Here is a 17977-nt window from a genome sequence, read left to right as displayed (position 1 = left end):
GTGTTCCAAATTTGCATTGTACTCTTCAAGTAGGTTCCCCATTTTGAAATCCTCTTGAAATTGTCATGTTAAGATCTAACCATTTTTTCATAAAGGTTTGAGATACGTGCAATAAACAATAAAAAAATGAAACCATAATTAAACTTGGAAGTTAATGGTAGGAACTCCCATTCATTGGAACGGTGAGAGATCATTATTAAAACACAAATCAACAAAGAGATATGTAAGCTCTGAAACTATTTTAGGCCATGTAAGTTGTAGGCTTTCTTCACCTCCATATACACTACTAACATGCAAATTCCTATCGAAATCAAAGTTATCCTTCCATAAATCAAATTAAGCCTCAAATCATGGTGAAATTGATATCATGTTACATGCTAACCTGTCATTTAAAAAAATAGCTGATGTCAAAAGCTAAATCTCCGATGAGACATTTACCTAAGGTTTCTGAATTGTTGTTGTTGAAGAGTATAATATAACAGAACAGTTGGAACAGCTGTGGTTGGCGTTGTTGCTGTCACCATGCAGTTGTGGATTGAGAGGCAAAAATTACCTGCAACAATAGATTGGACCAACCTGAACACATACACATTGAAAATTAGTAGGAACTATACAAACTTATTCCTATATAGACAAACCTAAGAAAAAATACGGAAGCACATTTCCATTTTGTGCATTTGATTGATCTTATAATTATATGAAAGTACCTCTTCATTGAACAATAGCCCTTGTATAACTTGATTCCCTACACCCTTACAAAGTCACCACTTAGTAACATTATTGACAAGTAACAAAACTTCACCATATACGAAATTCCCTAAATGACTAGTATTTAACATGCTCCTTTTGTACTTCAACTGAGAGAAATAAAAGATCATTTTGAGTTTTTGTTGTCCCCACTGCAGTTTAATTTATACTAAAATGAACCAAACAAAATTTATAAACATAAAAGTTCAAATTTATCACTCTCCTCATCCATTGAAAGAGCCAAAATGACATATACGGGGGAAACGAAATCCCCAAAATGAGATCTTGGTCGTCAAGATCTCTCCATGCATGAGATGGGTGGACCTTTACGAGTAAAGGATTAGAGTTTATGAGTCTTAGACTTGTCCAACCATGCTAAGGATTAAACTCACTTACTTTGTGAAGTAATAGGCTCGAGCTAGCCCAGATCTGAGATTGTAGCAATTGTCTTAACAGATTAAGACTAGGAGAGTAAGAAAAATGAGTCTAGGTCGCACGTCGTGCGTAGCCCCAGTTACGCGCATCGTAGCGCTGAGTCCACCCCGATGCATGCACGATCAGTGGTACACCTAGCGTATGCGCTTCGGTTGACTTTTGTTGACTTTTAGGGTTTAGTCAATTTATGGACTTTAGAGGCCATGGAAGTGTAAAATGTTCTTTTATCCTTCTGAGAGTTTGTAGAAGGTTTAGCCTAGATTCTTTGAGAGTCGATTATTATTTAGAGATAATTATCATATGTGTTAGACGGAGGCTAGACCGGTGATTCGAGTACAAGGTTTATTTGCTTGCTTAAGAGGTGAGTCTTCTCATTATACATACCTGAGTGGTACTACTGAGTGACCGGAGGGTCTTACTTGAGTTTTGTGATATTATGCATTTTTCTTTGTGATATATGATTTATTATTCTGTGCATTTTGAGATCGGACAGGAGGGTCCAACCCGAGCTGTGAGACCGGAGGGTCCTTACTGAGATACAGGACCAGAGGGTGTTCCACCTGAGCTATGAGACCAGAGGGTCCTCACTGAGACACATGACCGGAGGGTCCCCACCGAGCTGTGAGACCGGAGGGTCCATGTCGAGCTATAGCCATGATAGGCTTACAAATTCTTGACTTTTTAGGTCATTAAACTGATCCGAAAATATCGGGTTGTCACACACTTGAACATCCAACATTTCGTGTCGATCCTTCATTCAAATCACCCGAGGTGAGTTCATACCCCTACACTTTTTCCGAGTTTTTCATGTTTTTAGGGGGGGAATACAAGCAAAAGTACAAGGAAACTTGTGCTCAAAATATATTATTTTGTTTAAGAAAATTATATTTTAAGTATGCTTTTAACACAGAAAACAATTTTACCAACCGATTAAGAAATCAACATGTAGAAACAGTTTTCAAAATTAGAACAATGAACTTGTGAATCATATAGTAAAATGTATTATTTTATAAAGGATTCATGCAAATCATAAACATGATTTTCGGTATTTTTACTTGTAAATTTGTTAGGCTATGTTTGAGATACGTCCTTGGTAACACTCGCCACAAGAAACAGAGTGAAGGACTAGCACTCGTGACCAGAGTCTCTTGTAGGGAGAGCGTGACTGTTGTGTATAGATCTATATGGGATTGACAATCCCGCACCTCACTGCTTGCTATAGTTGGACCGGTAGGTCTACAAGTGACAAAGTCATTAAGGATATCGGCCGTTGCGGGCCATATCCAGTCAGTTATGGTCATGAAACTCACAACCTAGATAACAGGAATTTACATTTGTAATAATGAATTAAATGAACTAACCTCAAAGTAAATACTGATAGATTACTGGAGGGTATTACTAATAATACCTTAAGGACTTAGTTCATCACAGTTTTCTTTTATTTAGTTTTATTTATATAATAAGGCTAATATACCTCTCTGGGTGTAACCAGGGTTTTTAAAAGAGAACTGCTTTTCGAGTATGGTAGATACTTGAACACCTCATTTTAGAATGGATAATCAATCATCAACCTTTAAGCAAAATATAGGAATTTCCCGGGATAACCCGACTACTCAAAAAAAGATTGTTTAATATGAAATCAATGGATATTTATATTCCTTTCACGACTCCTTGGATTGTACATATCTTGTATGAATCTGGAAGTCATGGAAGGAATGGGTTTTTCAAACGCGCTTTTCATTAGAAAATATAGGATTTTCTTGAAGAACACTTTTCAAAAGGATTCAAAGAACACTTTTCCACCAAAACTAAATGCTTATGAATTCACCAGCTTTATGCTAATATATTTTCAAAACTGCTTGTATTCTCAGGGAATTAGTAGACAGGTATTTCCAGGAGTTCGGAGAAGTCGAAGCGTTAGAGTCGCACCTTTATATTTTACTTTTGATAAGAACAAAACTATGTATTAAACAATGTAAACCTTTTTCACATATGTATTCAAGTCTGGTTGTGTTTACTATGCTTGCTATGATACAATTGTTGTGATACTACGCATGACGTCAACCACCCCCGAACGTTTCCGCCATTCCGGTTTGGGGGTGTGACGTGTTCCATTATCCGAATACTAATTCCAAATAAAAATCCCATTTCTAGAATAATAAGGTTTTATAGCCGAAGTGTGACCATTCATACTTATCTTAAAAGAGGGATTTTATTAATGGATTCGACTAAACTTAATTTGTGTGAATTATGCGAATATCATCATCTCCATATTTGACTTTACTCTAGGTATAGCCAAATATCTTGGAGTATATGATCAATATTCTTTCGTGACATAAAGTCTTTTAGCTCGATTAAGTATACTCTCGAAGTAACAAATATTTCTATGTGATCCTTGAATTGTTCAAATCAACATATTTTTCGATGAACTTATTTATCCAATCATATTAGATTTTAATTTCTAAAGTAGTGTACTCTTATTTTGTAGTAATTGTGTCATTTTCTTTTGCTTGGACCTCATACCAACTAAACTTACTCTTCATCCTACAATGAAGTCATAATCCAATTATAATTCATAGTTATACATACACACACACACACACATATATATATATATATATATATATATATATATATATTTGTTTAGAAATCTGAATGTTATGTGGATTTTTACATGATGATTTTATTCTAAACTAATTGTCTCATATACATTCTATTAGTTCTTATAAAGTACTCTTAGAATGTTCCTCTAGTCGTCTGGTGACTTAACCATGTATTCAATTAGTGTATTATGATATACTCATATCATGATCATATACCAAGTCTTGTGCATAATATGGAATAAATTTTGGATTCATTTTCCAAGCAAATCAAATATAAATCATTTCAGTTAGTTCAAACATATGAGCTAAGTCCTATTGAGGCTGGCTCAAAATCAGTGCCATGTGACAATACTAAGGTTCCTCCAAAGGAATCTTCTATCTTGATCTCTTTCAAGATATTGTTAATATATACATAAATATATAAAGCTTTCGACATTCAATTTATATATCTCTATATATTTTACATTCCAAGAATGTATCTTGTCTTTCCTATGTCTTTCATTTTAGAAACACATTCCGAGTCAAGGTGAAAAGACCTGACATGGTTAGAATGTAATTTCTTATGAGCAAGTATGTATCACTCATAAAAGATTAGGAATGCCACTATTCTCGCACTAGTTCTTAGTAAACACACATGTTTATTCATTTTGATATAAAAACATACCTTGTGGTTTTACATTAAAATGATGATTGCAACATTAAGATGTTTGCTTTATATCCACAAGTGGATCTCAAGCTCTACACATTTTGTTAGTATAACATTGATTAAGAAAACCTCCAGGCTAATCTATATAGATATCTTCTAGTAGATGTCTATTAATAAAAACATTCTTTCTTGAAATCTATTAGCTATATCTTATATTAAGAACAATATCCTTATTTATCTAATCATAATTACTTGTGAAAAAGGTTCCATCATAGTAAATTTTATGAGTATGATAAGGACCATAGTCAATAACATGAGTATAAGAAAATCATGTTACAACAAGTCTTGCTTTAAATGTGTATGATTATTGTCACAACTGTCAATTCAGGTCATTCACGGACTCATGCATCTTTATAAAAACCATTCATACACAACATGCCATGGCCTAGTAGTATAAATTATGTCAAAATCTTGCATAAACTAGGATCCAACTAAGATCTAGGACTAATATACTTGACTCTTACGATTCTAGTAAGTTGCTTAACTATAATAGGAAATGCCAATACTATAATTAGAATGAAACTTCCAACCTTGCTACAATTGAAAAAAGGTATAAAACCCTAAAAATAAATTAAAATATTCTAATTATACTTCAATATGATGGTGAATATCAAACAATATTCCAAAAACCCTAAAGAGCCAAAAATCCAAATTTATAAATCTTAAAGCTTAAAAACTTTATAAAATTTGGCTATAAACTTCCTAATATCAAATTTTTATTAATCAAATTATGGATTATACCAATGAAATAAAAATTTAAATCATCAAACATTAATCATAATTTATTAGATAAAAACAAGATTTTTAAATAAATAGAGAATTACATAAAGAATCATTTTTATAAAAATTATGGTTTTATAAAAATTGAAGAGGGAAATTATTTAATTTGAATTAGGAGAGAGAGGGCACTTTAATACCCTCAAAAATCCGGCACCCCCTCTCCCCCATGCTTTCATCTTCCCAAAACTTCAATCATTAAGATCTAATCCACACTCTTCCACTTCTCTCTTCACTCTCTCTCACACTCCACCCTTCTAACACTCAAACTCTCTTTCTCTCTCTCTCTAAAATCACGAAAATCAGCAGCCAAAAACACCTCTCCACACTCAAATCTTCATCTTCTAAGGTTAATCTTCAAGGTAGACACGAAAATCTCTCACCTTTCCTTACTTTTCCTTCTTGTTTTTAAAGGATTTTCTTGTATTTCTCTTCTTTCTACACCATTCTTTATGAAAATTCATGAACATGTTCATGAATGTCGAGTTTGATGATGATGGTGGTAGGGTTTCACCCAAAAACAACATGCATGTTGTTTAATGGTGAAATCCAAGGACCAAAACCTATGTCAAACACTAAAAATTCGGATCTTTACAAGTTTTAAAGGTTCAAACACCTTATGCATTCAAGTATTTCTTTTAAAAACATCACTATGACAAACATATGTCCATGCATGGTCTTCAAACCATGATGCATGTGATGAACACCAAGCTAAAGAGCTTGATGATCAAAGTACATTGTTAATAGTGCATGTAAACGATTTTGTCTATAAAAATATCTAAAAGTTCTTTTCTGTTCAAATCAAAATTTTTCCAGATTCCCATTAAGGTAATATGAACACCTGAAATATTTCAAGAGCTTTTATCATTTCTTTGATTTATTAAAATTGTTTCAAGAAAACAAGGGCATAAATCACATAAAATACTTCCAGAGGTCTATATATCCGGAATAAATTCTTGGATGACCCCTATGGTGAATAATGACCTCTCATTAAATTTCATCGAATTATGTTTCTGTTTATTATGATTTTAGATTTTCTTTTTGTTTGGGTATAATAAATCACAAAAACACTTTAGGGAGTGTGAAAATTGTATATAACAATTTTCGCAACCCTTTCCTTTTGTGGGAGACGCATAAAAATAATTTCAGAATTTTTCATCATGCTTTCCTATTTTTCCCGATTTTTGGTATTTATAATGGCCTAAAAATAGGAAAAATAGTTCTGATTATCCAAAGTTCATGAAATTTTACCAGAACATCATGTTGTACCGTAGGAGGTTACATAAAAATTTTGGATGATTTTTCTCTACTTTAAACTATTGTTCTCCTATTTTCTAAGGTTAAATACACTTAAATACACATAAATACCCAAAACCGGATTATACAATATGAAAACCACTTTTGGTATTTTTCCCAGATTACTTACACTGTAAATGATGTTACAAAAATTTTGGTAATTTATTTTAACTGTTTATTATTTATTCTTCAATTAATGATTATTTAAGGGAATAAAACAAGGAAAAATAGAAATACCCACTGAAAAATATCTTTTATATTTTCCCAGCCTATTTATGTATAATAACAGTTAAATAAAACTTTTGGGTAATTTCGGAAACTGTTTGCTATTTATTTCAATTTTTATTGAAATAAATGCTCAAAAATCATAAAACCAAATTAAACAGCTTGGAAATCCATTTTTATATTTTTCCCAGCTTAGTAACGTGTAATAACAGTAAAATAAAAAGTTTGAGAATTTCTATCCTTTGAATGCTATTTTTCGTGAATTTATGTTGTTATGAAGGCTTAAAATTTTGGAAAATAGTTAACCATATCAAAAGTTCAAGGAAAATTTTCTGGAAAACCTCTATTGTATTTAGAATGAAAAATACAAGGTTTGACAATTTTTGGAAACTGTTTGATAATATTTTACATTTTTAGGAATTGAAAACACCTTTAAATGTGTTGAAACACCCTTAAATTTATATTACTAAATCTAGAGAATTAATATCCCAAAGTTGTATTAATCGCATAACTTGTAAAATTTCATCATTTCAGAAAAATTGTAACCAATTAATATAAAACCGATATTAGAACATAAATTTGGCATTTCACTATATGTAGAGTTTAGTATATTAGCATTAGATTTCGACGTGGAAACTCACTAGTGTGTGTTTGATGTCGTAGGATCCCGGTAGTAAGACGTTGGTGTATTCCGAGGCACCACTTGTACCTACACGAAACATTGTGGGTATTCACGCACTCCCCTATTTTCAGTTTTTATGTTTTGGGGTGGAAAAGCATGTCCAGAAAAACTATTATTTGCATGTTGTATTTAAATTGATTTGTATCAAACACGATTGCTATTGTGTTGCTATGTCTCTCTATGTATGTCTATGCAACACGGAACATGAGAACTTATCGTACTAAGGCCCTTCTCTTATCTCTAACCATTAACTCTTTGAGTCAATGGTCATTATGGATAGCGCTATTAGGAATTGACAAGTCCTCACTCGCCCTATTGCTGGAGTGCATGATACCATATTCATCTATGGAACGATAAGCATAGATCTCGATAGGGCTTCATTTATAGGTTTGGTTGAGACTCATTGTTTGCTCATATACATACAAACTCGTTTCTCGTTATAGCAATAAACTTGTATTCATTAATAGCAATCAACTTTGTTTATCATTAAAGCAATGTACTTGTATTTACGAAAAGCCTTATTTCAAGCTCGATTTTATAAACTTGTGAACTCACCAACTATTTTCATAGTTGACGCTCGTTTTACATGCTTTTTCAGGAAATAATTAGTAAGTGGATATAAAGATTCATCATCATAGAGCATGCTGCATCGTGTTGAAGCTATTTTGAAGTTATATTTTGAACAATGTTGTTTTGGAAAAACTTGTACTTTGTTTCTTTTTAAGCTATGGGTTGTAAACTTTTAAATACTGCTATGGTGATGTATCTTTATCTTTTGCAATGAAACCGTTATCACTGTCATATCTTGCGTTTCCGCTTTAGCGGGGTGTGACAGTTATCCATGTAATGTATTCTTTCTAGAAGAATCATTTTCTTCTTCTAGCCTTGCTATATAGAGAAAGTTCAATCATGACCATACTTGATTATCATATATGGATTGCATCTCGTTGTTGAACTATATTAATGGTCAGCAGAAGTTGAGTACATGACATGCCAAGTGGGTGGAGTTTTTGGAATCTTTTCACTTTTCCTCCGAGTATAAAGATTGCAAAAGCAATGTTATGTCTATGTTTGAGACACGTCCTTGGTAACACTCTCCACAAGAAACAGAGTGGAGGACTAGCATTCGTGACCAGAGTCTCTTGTAGGGAGAGCGTGACTGTTGTGTATAGATCTATACAGGAATGACAATCCCGCACCTCACTGCTAGCTACAGTTGGACCGGCAGATCTGCGAGTGACGAAGTCATTAAGGATATCGGCAATTGTGGTCCATATCCAGTCAGTTATGGTCATGAAACTCACAACCTAGATAACAGGAATTTACATTTGTAATAATGAATTAAATGAACTAACCTCAAAGTAATAACCGATAGATTACTGGAGGGTATTACTAATAATACCTTAAGGACTTAGTTCATCACGGTTTTCTTTTATTTAGTTTTATTTATATAATAAGGTTAATATACCTCTCTGGGTGTAAACAGGGTTTTTAAAAGAGAACTGCTTTTCAAGTATGGTAGATACTAGAACACCTCATTTTAGAACGGATAATCAATCATCAACCTTTAAGCAAAATCTAGGAATTTCCCGGGATAACCCGGCTACTCAAAAACATATTGTTTAATATGAAATCAATGGATATTCATATTCCTTTCACGACTCCCTGGATTGTACATATCTTGTACGAATCTGGAAGTCGTGGAAGGAATTGGTTTCTCAAACGTGCTTTTCATTAGAAAATATAGGATTTTCTTGAAGAACACTTTTCAAAAGGATTTAAAGAACACTTTTCCACCAAAACTAAATGCTTATGAACTCACCAGCTTTATGCTGATATATTTTCAAAACTGCTTGTATTCTCAGGGAATTAGTAGACAGGTATTTCCAAGAGTTCGGAGAATTCGAAGTGTTAAAGTCGCACCTTTCTATTTTACTTTTGATAAGAACAAAACTATGTATTAAACAATGTAAATCTTTTTCACATATGTATTCAATGTCTGGTTGTGTTTAGTATGCTTGCTACGATACAATTGTTGTGATACTACGCATGACGTCAACCACCCCCGAACGTTTTCGCCGTTCCGGTTTGGGGGTGTGACAGATTGGTATCAGAGCCATTGTTTATAGTGAACTAAGTATACCGAACCTTACATGGTATACAACTATGAATATTAAGGGGCCTAAGTGCTCTAAACTAAAAGTATACTTTCAAAAATACAAGTATTTTTTTTAAAGTATATAAGCATACCCGAGTATCAGAATCCGTGTCGTAAGTAGAACAAAACAAAAGTATTTGGATGTTGGACATCACGGTTAAACCTGGGCAGTTATGTAATCATGTCTAGGGTCAATATGGCCTAATCAACTATATTCACTCGAGACATGACCAACATGTGCTTGGGAGTGACCGTGGTGTCGCAGCAAGTCTAAAACTTACCTAGGTACCAGAAAAGTTCTAGAGTCAAACGTAAGGGTTAAAATACTATAGGAGTATTTTAGGATGCTATAACGACCAAACCGGAAACTTACCCAGGAATCCATCCCTCGAGAATCAATCATGAAATCATAATACATTGGAAGTATTATTAGATTCGATGCCTAATAACTATCCCTTTACCCCTTATCTCGCGTAGATAGCTTGGCCGGATTCCCTCTCCCAGGAGAACCCGTATTTTCCCAACCAAGGATATGCTAGATGGCTCGAGGCAGGGCTAGAAGAAAATCACGAGATTCCCTTGGACGATGACTTCGTAGAACAATTCCTCGAAGAGGCCGACCCAGAACCTGAAGTCGAGAACCTACCTCCAGTAGCCCTGATACCAAATCCTAACCCCCGACTTGAGTTTGAAGGCCCAACGCCTATGTGGGTCGGAAGCCTGGATAGGTGGAGTCATGAACAAGGCCAACCCCACCCGTATAATGGGGATCGCCGCTTCTACAATTTAGACATAGGAGGCTCCGCAGATAGAGCCCTTCCAATCATAGTCCGCCGAGTGGCCTGCAATGTCGAAATGAACGTGGCGGCCATTCAACGAACTGTGGAACTCGAGGCAGAATCGGATGCCAACACAAACCATATTTGCGGTCTTGAAGTTGCACATGGGAGGATTTTAAGAGACAACGAAGCCCAGCAGCGAGAGCTAGCTGCAACTCGAGCTGAAGTCGTAGAGCTTCGAGCACGCCAATCAGTATACGAGAGTCGCCTGCTTGAAATGGAGCGCCAATTGACTAACCTAAGTTTCCGCCCTAGAAGTGCCCGTCGCCAGTAGGAAATATTCTACTTGTCCTTCCTTTTGGTCTAAAGAATAGCTTTCCTATTCATGTTCCAAGTAGCTCCTTTTTCTGTAGACATTCTTTCCTTGCAAGTACCGATTTGCTAGTTCCTTATTGCTCCTCTGTTGGTATGTGGTAGACCTACTCCTAGATCAAAATTTTCAAACTTTGTGTAATCTTGATAACGAAAATGGTGGCAACTGTTAAAGATTTCCATTGTCAAAAGTGTACCTCAGATCGATAGCATGAAAAGTAAGCAACTTTATCAAGGTCCCATCATTGTTTTGTCCTCAAAACGCGAACCATGAGATGTACTTAGACGATTATTCCTTTTCCCCATCAATTTCGTACCAGCTTCGATATCCTAATCGGCACGAATTTGTTAAGCCTCAAATCGTTCTGATATCCTTTGCTTCGAGGAAGCGATTCGTCTCAATCTTCCCTTCAACGAAATCCTCACTGGTCTCAGTGATAAGATTTTTCGAACCTTCGTATCATTTCCTACGTCAAGCCTAGGAGCATCTGCGGAAGGAATGCTATGCATTCTTGGCTCATGTTGACAATGAGATGCAAGAAGTTAAAGACCTCAAGAGCATCTTCGAAGTCTGCAACTTTTCCGATGTCTTCCCCAAAGACATTCCAGGGATTTCTTCCGAGTGCCAAGTTGAATCCCATATCGAATTGATCCTCGGAACTACCCTTATAGCCAAATCCATATCGTCAAGAGCCGACGAAAATATGAGAATTACTCATCCATCCCAATGAGCTGAGCATCCAAGAGTTCGTAAAATTATTGTATGTGAACTTTGTGTGCTCAAATCTTTTCTATCCTTAATAAGACCATATCATGGGGATGTGGGTCGAATCAATGAGAGTTAGATAAGCAAAACGGGAAATCTCAAGCATAGATAAACATGTAGGATACATACAGAGGCAACCATTATTGCTCACAAGCTTCTTTTATTGACATGTAGCAGATCATGCCTCCAAAGAAACGTAACCAACCCACCGGTAAGACCCCAATCCTTCAGATGGATTCAACTACGTTCGAAGCTACTGTCATAGCAGCGGTGACAGCCGCCCTAACTGTTCTTAATTCTAACAACATGAATATGGGTGGAAGTGTTAACGGTAATCTGAATCTTGGTGTTAACCAATCTCAACAACAAGTGCCTACTAGAAAGGACACACCTAACCTTCTAAAACGAAAGTTCAAAGGAAGTTGTTCAACCCAAAGACCTACTGAGAGGCAACGATTTGGGATAGTCAGTACCCCAGTCATCCATGCTGTTCCCACACCAACCATACCCTACTGTGGAAATCTCCAGCACTGCTGCAAATGCAACTACCATCATTATGGGGTCTGCCGAGTGTTGCATTGCACCAGATGCAACAGGAAGGGACACACCTCCCGTGGTTGTAGAACCCTAGTCAAGTTCATCACTCCGACTACCAATGTTGGGACAAGTCCAACCTGTTACCTTTGTGGAAGTTTAGGACATTTCAAAAGAGACTGCCCAACAGAGAAGAACAATGGGGAAACAGGAGGAGTTTAACCTCAGAGAATGAGGAAGCATCAAAGAACCCTGCTATGTTTTGGTACGTTTTCGAAAAACCCTATAATTGTTCATAATTGTGATTAATTTCTCGTCCAAATTAAATCGCGACATTCCTATAAGATTTGAAGCTCTAATGAGTAAATTACAATAGCTTAGTGAATACGTTAGAGTTAGTTGTAGTTATACATGACTTGTATACACCAAGCGATTATATGAAGATCTAGTAAGAACCATTTCATAAAAAGTTCATAATTTCGAAGTATCAGAACCCTCGTAGTTGTGGTACCCTCTAATTTCGAATCAAAAACAGCAAAAACCAGAGACATTCACCCAGGGGCACCAATGTGCTAGCAAAACGATCCTCTCGGACTAACTGGACACACGATTCTACGACACCATTCTGTCTAGCTCGACTGCGTCTATGTTATACCAAACCATTTTGTCTTAAATCGTTCGATCACGAAACTCCCGTCGCTCGTGACGACATCCAGATGCGAACTTCAAAGAATTCATCTCTCTTCGAAATCCGAAAGTATTACGAAGAGTATCATCCGCAAGGAGAAGGACAAAGTAAGAGAACCATCCGGACAATTGAAGATGTGTCTTGGGACCCACATCTATCCTTAATTGAACCTTCTTGCAACAACGACGACCTTTCCAGTAGCAAGGCTGCGTCGTTTGAAGCCCTCTGCAGCCATAAGTACAGACCCCATCTGTTTTGGGCTGAGGCGGGCGACACGCAAATAGACAAGAGTCAAGTCCTCGACAGCACTCTCGCGAGTCCTGAAATCACCCGAGGGACGGCAGAAAAGATCGCACGAAAGGGGCTATGTCGATAATAGACAAAAACCATTGGAGTCCCAGATTGGTGAACTTGTCTTTCTTACAGGTTTCACCCTGGAAAAGCCTGATACGCTTCGAAAAGCATAGAAAAATAAATCCAAGATACGTTAGACCATCCGAGATCTTTGCTAGGATCGGTCCCATAGCGCACAAACTCCAGTTACCTGAAACGCTTAGCAACGCTCATCTCCTCTTCCTCATTCCAAATCAAAATGAGTGTCCGGCCGATGAGACACGTACGATTTCCCCTTGACCACCTCGAGTTAGATGAGAGTCTACACGTTGTGAGAGAACCAACCGAGCTTACGGATCGAGAAGTCGAGCGAACGAAATAACGTCACATCCCGATAGTGAAGATCCACTAGAATGTCAAATAGGAACTTGGATTCACTTGGGAGCACGAGAGTCCCATGAAACTTAAAGTACCTACATATTTTTCCAAAAACCATGAGTTATATTCTTATTCTTGAGTTTCAGGATGAAATTCCCTCTAACGGGGGGATGATGTGACAACCCGAAACTTCTGGTTCGCACACTTAGCCATTTCAATCAAAGTTAAACATGTTTTGTTGACTTCTGGCACTGTTTGAGGGTTTGTTTAAGTGATTCTAAGCTTGAGTATGACCAAGGTTGAGTTTAGGAATGAGTCAGCAAGTCGTATACTGTCAAAACAGGGCCATACACACCCTTAGAGGGAGTGTACGGCCGTATACATGGGTGTGCGGCCACACACACACCTCCTGGCAGCACACTCCTTTCTAGGCAGCACACCCACCCTATATAAAGGGTAGACCCCTTTCCTTTCATTCCTTTAACGTCCTGGTAGCACACAACACCTTTTCTCTCGAGACTCTTCAACCGTAAACCCTCCCAAGGCTTCAAAAACGTGAGTAATCCATCCCTTAGCTTGTTATACTTGAAGAACCACTTCATCTAAGCCTTGATTCATCAAGATTCATCATGTTCTTCATCCCTTGAAGGAGTGTAGCCGCACACCTTCATAAGGTTGGCCGCACACTCTTAAAACGCCCTCCAAAGTGAGAGTTTGACTTCCATCCTCGAGTTAGACATTACCATAGCCTTTCTACACCTTGGAAATGGCAATTTGGACATTTTTGTGGGGTGTATGACCGTACACACCTGTGTACGGCCTCACACACCCTTGTGCGGTAGCACACTCCAAGTGTGCGGCAGCACACCCAAGTGTGCGACCACACACTCATTCTAGGACCACAAACACACTTCTAGGACCCCTAACTTGCACTATAATTAACTTTGGACCAAGAACACTCCATGGGTTGCAAGTATGGACCTTGAAACAACCCAAGAATACCTTTCATCATGAGTGTACTGCACACCCATGGCCGCACACACCTTAAAGGTGGCCATACACTCCCCTCATGCAATCCTATAAGGTTCTAACACTTAGTGCAAGTAGTCCAAAGTTCTTAAAGTGGTTCTTTGTCACATCTAGTGATGAAATACCTTCATTTGACTCTGTTATGTGTCATTACATGTTAATTAGGATCAAAGCGTGTTCAAGGCTTCAATTTTTCACACCCCCAAACTAGAACGACGGAATCGTTCGAGGGTGGATGACTTCATTTAGTATCGTAACAGTTTAATACGTAGTAACGAAAGTAAACACAACCATCATATATATAATTTAAGACTTACATTGTTGCATGATTCTTGTTTCAAAAACAAATTCCAATATGATGACAAAATGAGTTTAAAACTGACGCCATAGCATCACTTCTCCAAAAGCTGAAGTTTACCTGTATTACTGAATCCCTGAGAAATACACGTAGATTTGAAAGAGTAGATCAACATTTAAGCCGGTGAGTTCATAAGTATTTAATGTCAATGTTTGTATAAATATAAATGAATTTGTTTGTAGATGTTGAAAACTCCTAGAAAATCTCATATTTCCTACTAATATAAAAGTAGTATTCTACTAAGACCCGACTGTTTTGAATGTTGTTTCTAAAATTCCAATATTTTTCCATAAGTGTGAGGTAGTTATAAAGTTCCAAAAACTATTATGCATTAGTGTTTTTCATGCCTGGAATAGCATATTTATGTAAGTAAAAGAGTTGCTAAGGCATTATATAACCCCGTAAATCAACGTGTTTTTAATACTCCATGTGAGTTTTATAACCATACTATTGACCCTGACTGCCTGTAACAACGTTCTTTAGGCGTTGGAATGTTATGACGTTTGTCACCCCAGACCTGCCGGTCTAACTGCAGCTAACAGTTTAGGTGCGGGATTGTCAATCCCGTATAGATCTATACACAAGTATCACACTCTCCCTACAAGAGGTTATGGTATATAATACAGGACTTTAACTGCATACTTGAAAGTACGTGAAGTTGAATGTCTCACAAAACTTAGTATAAAATAGATTTACGTATGAAAAGTTCATTTGTTCTTTTATATGAAAGTATTTCCCTAATATAGTACTCATAATATGTAAAATCTCTTGAATATCTAGTAAACTATACCTATTATAGTTTTTCTCAAATGTATGATTCGTTTGTATGAATAAACCCTAGTGCAGTATCAGCTTGGTATGTAAGTATAACATTTGTAATAACATTATTGAACATTATACACCAATATATAAATAAAGTGTTTGATATTTGTATAACAACATGTTTTTACTCTTGAAGGACAAAATGTTATTGAATAAGAGTTGGATGCGAACGTTTTCATATGATAGTTATGAATCACGTATGATTTGTCATATAAAGATAAGTGTAGTAAGAGCTTAATGTTTTCCACACGAGAGTAACCGTGTGTTTACTTGTATCCCCCCTCCCCCTTTATAGTGTATAAAAGCATTTATAAAACATTTGTAAACATAGTTGTAGGGGTATGAACTCACTTGATAGAGAAGAAGGTGAAACGAAAACTGAGCAGAACTTCGACTAGGGAAAGTTGAATTTCCTGGGAATCTCGGGAATGAAAAACCTTCCTTCGGAACTTGGATATGAAGACCGGGACTTCGGGATGGCTTCGGGGGTTTAAACGCAGAGCTTCAGCACGAGAGAGAGAGAGAGAGAGAGAGAGAGAGAGAGAGAGAACAAATGAGCACTGGAACCCAACACTTCCGTCTGCTATTTATAGCCCAAATTTGGTCACCACGTCGTGGTACACCTCACCACGTCGTGGTGAGGGATTCTATCCACTTCCGTTGATGAGACGTTTGCTGACACACCTGGCACCCATCAATCACATTACCACGTCGTGGTGGGCCTGACAGCCTCAGATTTTGTGCCGAAAACTTGTAAAATCCGTAACTTCCGCGTACGAACTCTATTTTTAACGTTCTTTATATCCACACGCAGGTGAGATTATGCTCTACAACTCTCGTTTAGACTCCGTCGGCAAATTTTAACTTTATTTTTATTTTTATTTATTTTTATTTATTTTTAACGGACCGAGACACGAAAAGTCCGTTAAAAATACATAACTTCTTCATGTTATGTCTGTTCTCATTAGACTTTATTCCGTTGTGCTACTATTATTGAGATCTTCGATTCTCATTTAGGTTGTATCGGCTAAAAATCTCTCGATCTCTGTTTCGAGTATTTTAGCTGTTTGCTGCTATATTTGAAACTTGGAAAAAATCATAACTTTCTCATACGAAGTCAGATTTGGACGTTCTTTTATATACGCATATGGTATAATGATATCTACAACTTTCATTTAGATACCTAAGGCTAAATACAATTGTATTGAAACTTCGCGTTTTACGCTTATCAGTGTCGCCGGTTTTCAGTGTGATTCTTAGATTGGACATAACTTCTTCGTTATAACTCGGATTTTAGTGTTTTTTATATTTCTGAAACCCTTGATACGATGTTTATCATTTTACATAACCCAATAGAGACGTTTTAACATTCAAATTTTGATGCAAATTTCATTTCATTAAAAGAGATTACAAATTCTTGACTTTTTAGGTCATTAAACTGATCCGAAAAGTTGTCACATCATCCCCCCGTTAGAGGGAATTTTGTATCGAAATTAAGTATAAAGTTAATAATTGTGGATTAGGGAAAGAGATGCGGGTACTTTTGTTTCATCTGATCTTCGCGTTCCCAAATAAATTCGGGTCCCTGCTTTGCATTCCAACGGACCTTCACAATGGATATGCGACTTTGTTTTGTTCTTTTAATTTCCTTATCCATGACTTCAATTGGTTCCTCTATGAAGTGGATACTCTCGTTGATTTTGATTTCGTCTAGAGGGACAACGAGGGTCTCATCAGACAAACATTTCTTCAAGTTTGACACATGAAAGGTAGGATATACGTTGTTGAGTTCCTGCAGTAGGCGAAGTTTGTATGCTACCGGGCCGATCCTTGCAAGGATCTCGAATGGTCCAATATATCTTGGGTTTAGTTTCCCACGTTTTTTTGAAACGTATTAACCCCTTCCAGGGCGAGACCTTCAATAGCAAACGGTCCCCAACCTGAAATTCTAAGGGCTTCCGTCTTTTGTCCGCATAACTCTTTTGTCTGTCTCTTGAAGCTTTTAGTCGTTCCCGAATTTGTACTATCTTTTCAGTTGTTTCTCTTATAATTTCCGGGCCTGTGAGAACGATGTCGGGTACTTGTCCCTTGGCTAGTTGTGTGTCACCCACTTCAGCCTTCAAATGGAGCAACTTTAATGCTGGAGTGATAGCTATTGTTGTATGAGAATTCAAATAGTGGTAAATGGGCATCCCATGCCATACCAAAATCGATTACACAAGCTCTTAGCATATCCTCCAAGGTTTTTATGGTCCTCTCACTTTGATCGTCGGTTTATGGATGGTAAGC

Source organism: Lactuca saligna, chromosome 1 (genome assembly GCF_052625555.1).
Source record: "Lactuca saligna cultivar CGN05327 chromosome 1, ASM5262555v1, whole genome shotgun sequence".
Taxonomy (NCBI): Eukaryota; Viridiplantae; Streptophyta; class Magnoliopsida; order Asterales; family Asteraceae; genus Lactuca; species Lactuca saligna.
Note: the sequence above shows the minus strand (reverse complement) of the source record.